General features: G+C 35.7%; 1 protein-coding gene across 1 annotated transcript in view; it reads right to left on the bottom strand.

The window, feature by feature from the left end:
• The window catches only part of LOC145675639 (uncharacterized), a 124,290-nt gene extending 114,682 nt beyond the window's left edge, over positions 1 to 9,608 (bottom strand). The window contains exon 1 of the mRNA XM_081746190.1: positions 9,447 to 9,608. The gene's annotated coding sequence lies outside the window, so the exon portion shown is untranslated. The remainder of the gene's footprint in view (positions 1 to 9,446) is intronic.
• Between the last annotated feature and the right edge of the window lie 245 nt (positions 9,609 to 9,853).

Genomic DNA, 9,853 nt, shown 5'->3' on the forward strand with positions numbered 1-9,853 from the left:
TGTGAATTCGTTCCAGGTTTACCAGATGAAGCAGTTTGTAATATCAAATAATAATCATAATTAAAATATGTAAGAATTATTGTGTTTAAGAGTCAATTATGTCTTGGAAAGCTACACGTACACTTATTGTTTGGTTACCCATTCCGTCCTTCCGTATATCGTATCATAAAACTTTCTTTCAGCCGCGAAAAAAAAAAAAAAAAAAAAAAAAACTAAAAGTACTATCTGGTATTGGAGTGGGTGGAGTTTTGGCTTTCTGCTGGAGACAGACTGACTGGTAATCCTTACTCTATGAAATTCATTCAAATAAAGTTCGTTCCAGGTTTACCAGATGAAGCAGTTTGTAATACCAAATAATAATCGTAATTAAAGTATGTGAGAATTATTATGTTTAAGAGTCAATTATGTCTTGGAAAGCTACGTGTACATTGGTTGGTTACCCTTTCCGTCCTTCCGTATATCGTATCATAAAACTTTCGTTCAGCCGCGAGAAAAAAAAAAAAGTACTATCTAGTATTGGAGTGGATGGAGTTTTGGCTTTCTGCTGGGGGCAGACTGAGTGGTAATCTTTACTCTAAGAAATTCATTCAAATAAAGTTAACAGAAGATGACAACTTCATACCACATAAATATATGGTAGCAAAGATATGTACATACTTGTAAGTAAAGTAAATGTATGTTTAATTTCATTCTATAGTTAATAATTTGTAAAATTGTCACCCGGAAGCAGAAAACTCCGAAATGTTATGGTTGTCAGCGACGTTTTAAATTCTTTCCGCTAGAGGGTACCAGTGACTAGACAAGGATAAGAAAAGAAAATGTCAGGTGGTGAAAAACATATTAACCGGCCTATTTTAAATGTAAAATTTGAAGGTTATATCAGAATCGGACTCTAAAATATTTGGTATCTAATGAAAGGCCAAAGTATGCCGATTTTAGTGCTTGATTCGAAACGAGACGACAATCTATAAGTGAACTATTTGAGAATAAAGTCAATGTAAATAAAAATAGGCATACTTCCTCCCAAAATTTCGTTAGCAGGTAGATACACAATAGAAAAGGTTATATCTTTTGAAAAGCCAGTAGCATTGATGCGGGACACGACTCTTGTGCGTCAGACCTCTTTTACAAAACCGAAAATCGGGGAAGAACGAGGCAGTTGGCGGTTAGATCGAGTCTGTGCAATTGCGGCTCGTGTGACAATAGTTTTCAGCATGAACACAATAAGTTCACCATATTTAGTTGTAATTGAAGATAGGTGAATATATCTAAATTCAAGTTGAGTTTAATTAAGCACGAGAAGTTGCATTATTAGTGTTCAAAATAAGTTGGAAGAACTGTATCAATGTTCAGGACAATTTTAATTCAGACCAACATTCCCACATCGCGACGTTCATAAATATACTTGGACATCACCAGACGGAAAAACACATAATCAAATTGATCACGTTTTAGTAGATAGAAGGCGGCAATATAGCATAATTGATGTCCGGTCGTTTAGAAGGGCTGATTGTGACACTGATCCTACCTGGTAGCATAATACGAGAGAGATTATCGTTGAATAAAGGTAATATTCATTGTCCGAAAACGGAGAAATTCAATCTAAAGAAATTAGAAGAGAGCCAGGTAAGAGAGGAATACCAGATTGAAGTTTCGAATAGATTCTCGGCTTTAGAAGATTTGGAGTCTACTAGTGTTAATACCTGGATTGAAATTAGAGATAGCATTAAAATTTCAGCAAAAGAAAAATTGGGACACGCGGAAATACGTAGGAACAAACCATGTTCGACCAGGAATGCATTAAACTAACAGAGAAAAGAAAACAGGCAAAATTACACTAGCTACTAAATCCGAATGAAATAACTACACAAAATTTCGCAGATATCAGGCGGGAAACTTCCAAAACTTTTAGAACAAAGAAACGCGATTTTTTGAAAGCTAAAATTAAGGAACTTGAAGATAATAGTAAAAATAAAAAACATCCGGGACATGTATAAGGGGATCAGCGAGCTTAAGAATGGCTATCAACCTCGTGCTTATATATTAAAGAAATCTGACAGTACAGTTCTCACTGATACGGATAGCATCTTAAATAGATTGAAAGATTTCTTTGACGATTTGCTTAACACGCAACCAAAAACTAGTGTGCGTGGAGAAAAGGAGATACACACCGCAGAACCGTATATTCCAGAACCAAACCGAATAGAAGTAGAAACCGCTATAAAGAAATTAAAGAAACACAGAAATCTCCGGGTATAGATGAAATTCCGGCTGAGTTAATTTTAGCTGGAGGCGAAAAATTGTGGAACAAGATACACAAACTCATTCTCCTTATTTGGAGCAAGGAGGAATCGCCACAAGAGTGGAAAGAATCAATCATTGTTCCAACTCACAAGAAAGGCGACAAAACTAACCGTAATAATTATCGAGGCATTTCTCTTCTGTCAACATCCTATAAAATCCTTTCAAATATTCTATTAGCAAGACTGACCACATACGCAGATGAAATTATTGGAGATTATCAGTGCGGATTTAGACGAAATCGATCAATTATCGACCAAATATTTACCATTCGCCAAATACTCGAAAAAAAGTGGGAATACAATACCTCGGTACATCAACTATTTATTGATTTTAGAAAGGCGTACGACTCGGTTAGGAGAGAAACATTATACAATGTTCTTACAGAATTTGGAATACCGAGAAAGCTAATTAGATTAATTAAGATATGGTTAAAGGAATCCCAAAGTAAAGTCCGGTTTGTCTACGAGCTTTCACGTCGAAAATGGCCTGAAACAAGGAGATGCGTTGTTGCCATTATTATTTAACTTTGTTCTGGAATACGCTATAAGGAAAATCAAAGATAGCAACCAGGGCCTAGAGTTGAACGGTATTCACCAGGTTATGGCATATGCTGATGATGTAAATTTAATAGGGGATGATAGGAGAACAATAGAAACGAACGCAGAGATCTTATTAAACGCTTGCAGGGACTTGGGTTTAAAAGTAAATGCAGAGAAAACTAAATACATGGAAGTGCATCGGGACCGTAATACGGCAAATTATGGATGCGTTAAAATATTAAATAATACTTTTGATAAAGTGGACAGTTTCAAATATCTAGGATCAATATTAACAGAGGAAAATCATATTCACGAAGAAATTAAATGTCGACTAAAAGCAGGGAAATTGTGTTACTATTCGGTTCAAAATCTCTTGTCGTCGCGAATTCTGTCGAGAAATCTGAAGCTTAAAATATAGAAAACGATAATCATACATGTTGTTCTGTATGGTTGCGAAACATGGTCGCTTACTCTGAGGGAAGAACAGACTGAAAGTATTTGAGAACAAGATCCTGAGACGAATATTTGGACCCAAGAGGAACCGGAATAAGGAATGGCGGAAACTTCATAACGAAGAACTACATAATTTATACGGTTTACGCAACATTGTTAGGGTCGTCAAGTCTAGGAGGCTTAGGTGGGCGGGTCATGTAGCTAGAATGGAAGAAAGTAGAAACGTTTTCGAAGTCTTGACTGGAAAACCAATCGGAAAACGACCATTAGGAAGACCTAGGCGCAGATGGGAGGACAATATTAAGATGGATCTCGCAGAGATAGGAATACAAAGTAGAAACTGGATCCAACTGGCTAAGGATAGAAGTCAATGGAGAGCTTTTGTGAACGCGGCATTGAACCTCCGGCTTCCATAGGCCATAGAGTTAGTTAATATGGATTTTGAGATCCAAACTGACAATACTGTAAACAAAATACAGCATCTTGCGTATGCAGCAACAAACAACTATATATATTTAAAGAAGAGCAATTAAAACAAAGTTTCAAGTGGTTAAAAGTAGTGGCATTAAGGTTATAATCAGGCACCAAGGGCTTAATATGGGGCGCGGACAAAATCCAAGCGGATAAAATCCAAGAGGACAAAATCCAAGCTAAATTCTGACAAGGCGGACAAAATCCAAGGAACACTATCATGTTCACTGCTGTGATATGTGCCTGTGAACACTCTAATTAAATTGTATGTTTGTTTCTTTCTTCAATTGTCATGCATTCTAAAATTTTATCTGTAATTCTTCAATTTATTGAAATAACATTTCATTTACTTTTAAAGAACTGAAAATCCAATAAAACATGTAAGATTGTCACAGTAGGAGTGCAGATGAGTTTTAATTACTCATCACATCCATAAGAAAGTGTGTAAAAATATTGTGTGTGTACAAATACATTGTAAAAGTATGTATTTTCTTCTCAATTTTATTATATACAGTATAATACATTTAAGACACTCAGCATATTATTGTGAGACCAATCATTGCAGTATTTTAATTCCATTCTTATGAGGTGGCATACAGAAGTCTTGATTTGTTTGTTGGCAGTGTTTTATGTATATTTTGAAACAAATAATTATGATATACTAATCAAATTTTCGTCAGAAACGATCAAAATGTGAAATATGTAGTATGTATTTTTAATAATGTAATAATGTGTGTGAATTAAATAATGTAAAAGTGTTATCTAGAAAATCGAAATGTGAAAATGTGTCTAGACAAACTAAATGAAAATGTATATATTATTGGTTATTTTGAGAAGTGTAACTGAAGTAAATACTTTGAGGGTGGAGAGATTTTTTTAATCTAAATTATATCTTTTTAATTTTAGTTTTACTTTAATTCTCAATAAATATAATAGAATTAAGTAAGTAGTGGGTCTTTTTAAGACTGGGCTGCTTTGCTGTTATTTGTTATCTCTGATATAGCAAGCCAGTGCTTTCATTTTCTGATCAATTTATGTGAGTATACTCTTTTTAGTCAAAATATTTCTGATCACCCAAAATTGGATTCACCTGGGCATGTCCTAGCAGTGGCCAGACTATTTTATGAGTAATTAAAGATCATCTGCACTCTTACTGTGTCAATCTTACATATTTTATTGGATTACATATGGTAAGTACCAGAATAATTTGTTTCTCGCAGGCTTGTTGAATTCCATTTTCTTCAATATGAGATGTTCGGAACTAGTAAGGTAAAAACACACTATTCTTTGATAAACTAAGGTGGCAGATAGTTCATGCGTAAGTTCAGATATCAAAGAAAGTCCGAAAGGGACTACAGGACTTTAAATAAGGAACTCACATTTACAGGAATGGCATTATAGAAATTATATAAAGATTTTTTCCTTCTTTTTTTTTTTTTTTTTTTTATTTTAGCTCTACCGACTTTTATTTAAATTTCATTAATTCCTAGTATTTTATTTGACACATCATTAAATTTTCTTTAAATTTGGAAGATACAACATTCCTATAGATAAAGGGGTAGTAAGAGAGGAATTTGTATATGATTTTCATACGGAGATTTCTCTTTTCTTCCCCTGCACTCCACAACAGCTAGTAAGGGCAACAGGCCGATACCTGGAGTTGCAAATCGAAATCTTACCTGGTTTCAAAAACGGAAAGATATGAGCTTCTAGTCAAACTACCGGAAAACGGCCACAGTCAGTAAAGAAGCTTTCCTATGAGGGAGTCAGATGGCGTAACATAGGATAATGAATGTTATCAGGACTTGGTGCAGTATCCTTGGTGGCGGATAGCACGTAGTCGAGGTCTGCACCACAAAAAGGTGAATTATATGGTTCCACATCGCTAGTGTTAAACGATAAACGTGTGCGTTCAGCGTGTTGTTTATAGCGATTGAATTCCACAGAGTACTGGCTGGAGATGGAAGCAAAATATCTATCTAATTAATTCGCTATTTGCTCTTGATCAGTGACCAGACACGTCATCTACGTGAAGGGCTGGAATAGAGTGCAGTTCATCAGAATCGTGCAATCGTGCAATCGAAAATCGGCGAATTTTCGACCAAACTATTTGACTATAAATTAGAGGTGTTCGCAACAGAGAGGTTACACAAGTTTACATTAAACAAAATCGAAATGCTGTAATCAGAGTTCGGATTACTGGGAAATCAGGAGGAAAGCCCCTTCTGCAAAGAAGCAAATGTTTAGGTACATATGTACTGTAAATTATACTACTTGTCTAATAATCATCTTAAATAAAAGCCTTATTTCAACATAAAGACTAGCAAGAGGACTAGTACGGAAAGCGCTGTAGCTAGTCGAAAACAACGGTGATGGACTGTGTCAAGTTGTCTCAGCAGAGAGAAGCGAGCAAGCGCATAAATAACAAAACCAAGATCTAACTTGAACCGGATTAGACTACGCTATAAGCAGAGCAACACAGTTCAATCAGCACTCCACGTGCGGTGAGACAAGTCAAGAAGGAGATCAGAACGCGGACACAAGAGTACTTTAGAGTCAACGTCATAATCTAGTTAGAAAAAAATGAAAAAAGAGGAGTGAAAACAGCCGACAGTTAATAAGCTATATATATATCCTCACTGGCAGTGGTTAAGTTACTTTGTTTTCGTATTTTCTGAATAGTACGGAGTTCGTAACATTTAACAATGTAAAGGCACAAATGTTACGCAGGAATACAATATAGAAACATATGTATTTAATGAAAAACAAAGCATGAAAATAAGAAATATTTTTTGAATAACAATTATAAATCAAGGAGTGAAATGAAACAGGGGTCTTTGTGCCGCAGAGTAGGTCCAGAATATTCAGGCTTAAAAACATTAGCTCTGCCTTTTACCAGGAAAATCACCACCTTAGAAATTGTTTCTTAACAACTCCTCAGTGAACATTTACTTTGAAAGGACTTTGTCGTTTTGCGTGTAAACACTGCACTCGGAAATCTGACATAAAAACTGGTGTAAAAACCATAAACCAACCTGTACTAGGTGCCCACTAAAAGATACAAATGGTACTTAACCAAATCAGAACAGGAGTGAAACAGCGGAGCCCTAGCGTAGTGGGTGCGTCCGTAGTAGTCAGGCGCGTTGGAGACTGTGGGTAGACCGCTTAAATGAGGATTTAGTTTTTAAAAAATTACGTTAGGTTAGTCCTTTCTTAACACGTTTACTGCGATTACTTGCCTTTACGGTTGGCAAAATTCCGACAATGCCGTCTGGAAACTATGGACAATTGACCCCTTTGTAGTAAAGGATTTGAATAAGTACTCTGACAAATATCTTTCATTTCTTTTTTACACACCATCTACACGATGTTCACACTTGAATATGTAATTGCTCCTCCATTTCTATATAGCCAATGGTTTCCTACATTTGCAACACTTTCTGCTCAATTTCAATAATTCGTGCCGCAAAACGTAATAACTCTTCACCAACATATATTCTTATAAAAACTCAAAAATGAAATGTCACATAGAACTGCCATCTTGTTTGAGTACGGGAAACTAATTTCTTCATTACACCCTAATGTCTAACGTCTGCATGCCTCCACTCAAAATACTACCAATAACACGAAGCTTTTTACGTTTTAAAATACATTAAACTTTAGTTAGCGTGAATTTCATGAAAATTAACCAATTCATCATTTCTTTCCTGGAAATTTTATATATTTTTCATATTTTGAACCTACTCTCTGGCACTTAACCTGAAACAGGAGTAACTGAAAGTAAAGTATATTAAAATAATTATTACGTAGTTAGTAATACAACTCTAAAAATAGATTTACGTTGCTATATTTCAGGGCCGCCATCTGCGAAACGGAATAACTAGAATGTATTCGGAAATAGTATAAAGCATAAAAGATAATGCAAAATATGATGTAATTTTGTTTCTCATTTCAAGCGACTTCTAGTAAAACTGAATGAAAATTAATATCTTACGGTTCCTTTCCATGTGCAGTCACTCAAATTAATCGTAAATCACATTTGGGTTTACTCGAGCTCACAGTTCTACCAAATAAAAATTTATAGGTAAAATACAATGTGAAACATTTTTTGTAAAAGAATAACAGTGAGGATATAAGTAATTACGGTTTGCACGGCTTTTGAGTGACAGTAAATGTATTGTATGTGTGTGTCTTCCAATGCCTTCCATTATGTGTATACCTCCCGCCGCTGACGCTCCTGCTCCCTAAGGACGCACCCCGTCGCCATCGCTCGGGCACCTCTGTTGCAGTTTCAGTAAGAGAGCAATCTTGCTTTTTAGTACCCACCTAGCACAAGTTGGTACGGATTTTATGCACTGCACTTTTTATGCCATATGCCCTCCAGAAGTCAATCTGCAACTAATAATGTAGCTCTTCATTTGGGTTAAGTTTAGAGTTACCCCTCCGCTTTTTATAAAAATCAGGAAAATTTACAAGAGTAATGAGGTAAGAAATGATAATTTGAAGTTTTTATTTGATGTTTAGGAATGTAAGTTTGGCAGGATAGTTATGTTTAATGCAAGAAAAGATATGTGGAAGTTAGTACTATTTGCCGGATTCGGAAGCATTCGCGGAAGGTTTCAGCACCATGGTGCTTGTAAAATATGGCGAACAGGTGTAACGGATGCGCAAGAATAATGAAGAAAACCTTTTACATTTTTGTGAAGCCCACGGAGTACTGAAGTCAAGTGAAATGTAAAATTTTTTAATACTTTGAGCACTGTTGTTTGTATGTTGCAAAGTCCAAGGGCACCTTCAGACTGGAGGGGCAACTCTAAACTTAAGCCCTTCATTTAGTGCAAGCTCTGCTGACTGAAATACAAAGCTCTTACCTAACCTGAAAATGTAAGCAGTGTGTCTGAATTTGGTAGAACCGTCTGCTTGAGTAATGCCTTACAATCTCACAAATCTGCACCGATCATTCTTCTTAATGTGTACGAACAATATTTTCTGGAAACAATGCATTCATAATTATATTTCTGCTGGTCTCCCAATATTATAGATGCAGTCAGGTCAGTTTGTACCAGGTTCGATTCCCGGCGGGAGTTCAAATGGTTCGGATTTCACGTTAATCATTAGGGGCAAGATTCTAGAACACAAGTCCTCCTTCCCATTTAGCTGCTATAAAGACAGAAAACAACATGCCCAGTGGGGCTTTAACCCGCCTTCACTCGCTCACGCTCGCTCGGCAATACTATGTGAATTAAATATTGAAATTTGGTACAGAAAGGAACCAACTTAGCTACTAATCTATATGAGGGGGACCTGTGTTCTAGAATCTTCCCATCAGGAGGTCCTGTCTTATATAGCCTCGCCGCAAAAACGGACGTTAAACTCAAAATTAACTCGTCAGTTTCTAAAAATCCTTTGCAGAGATTGAGGATTAACTAGTGAATTTTTAATTTTTAAACAAACGTCTTTTGTTTTAACATACACAATACAATGTCTTCTTAAATCCAATAATTTTCATGTCTCAAACACTATTTGCTGCACAAGAAAAAACAGCGCAAAAATATATTCTAGCATATGTTTATTCAAGCTAATTTACATTTGGTTTTAGCTTAACTTACAAAAAGCATTAATATTTTACCTGCACCCTTAGACTATATGGTAAATTTTAATTTACCGGATTTTACTTACCCGATAAGAAAGTAAAGGAAGCACGTGCATGTACAAATTTGTGCTTTCAAAATGTTAATCAGCAGCATGCACCTTCGCCGCTTTTATTTGTTTATCTTTTATCATCTGTTGGTATTTGCGGGAAAATACTTCGCATGCGCAATCTGCGCAATGATGTTTAGCGAGGGTGCCGAGATATTCAATAGCATGAAGTTATCGAATGCACAGGATAATTTCGATTCGAGATTATCGAATGACGTACACCTAATAATTTACAACACAACGAATAATTTACCTTTTAGTTTGGGGTAATCAGCATACCAGCTGTAATTGTTTTTTTGCTTTACTTGTGTTGTATCACAAATTTTCTACGATTGTAACGGAGTGAGGACCTTGGTTTCATTCATGTTTTTCAGTTCGTTTATCAT

Source organism: Thermobia domestica, chromosome 18, assembly GCF_964235325.1.
Source record: "Thermobia domestica chromosome 18, izTheDome1.hap1.1, whole genome shotgun sequence".
Taxonomy (NCBI): Eukaryota; Metazoa; Arthropoda; class Insecta; order Zygentoma; family Lepismatidae; genus Thermobia; species Thermobia domestica.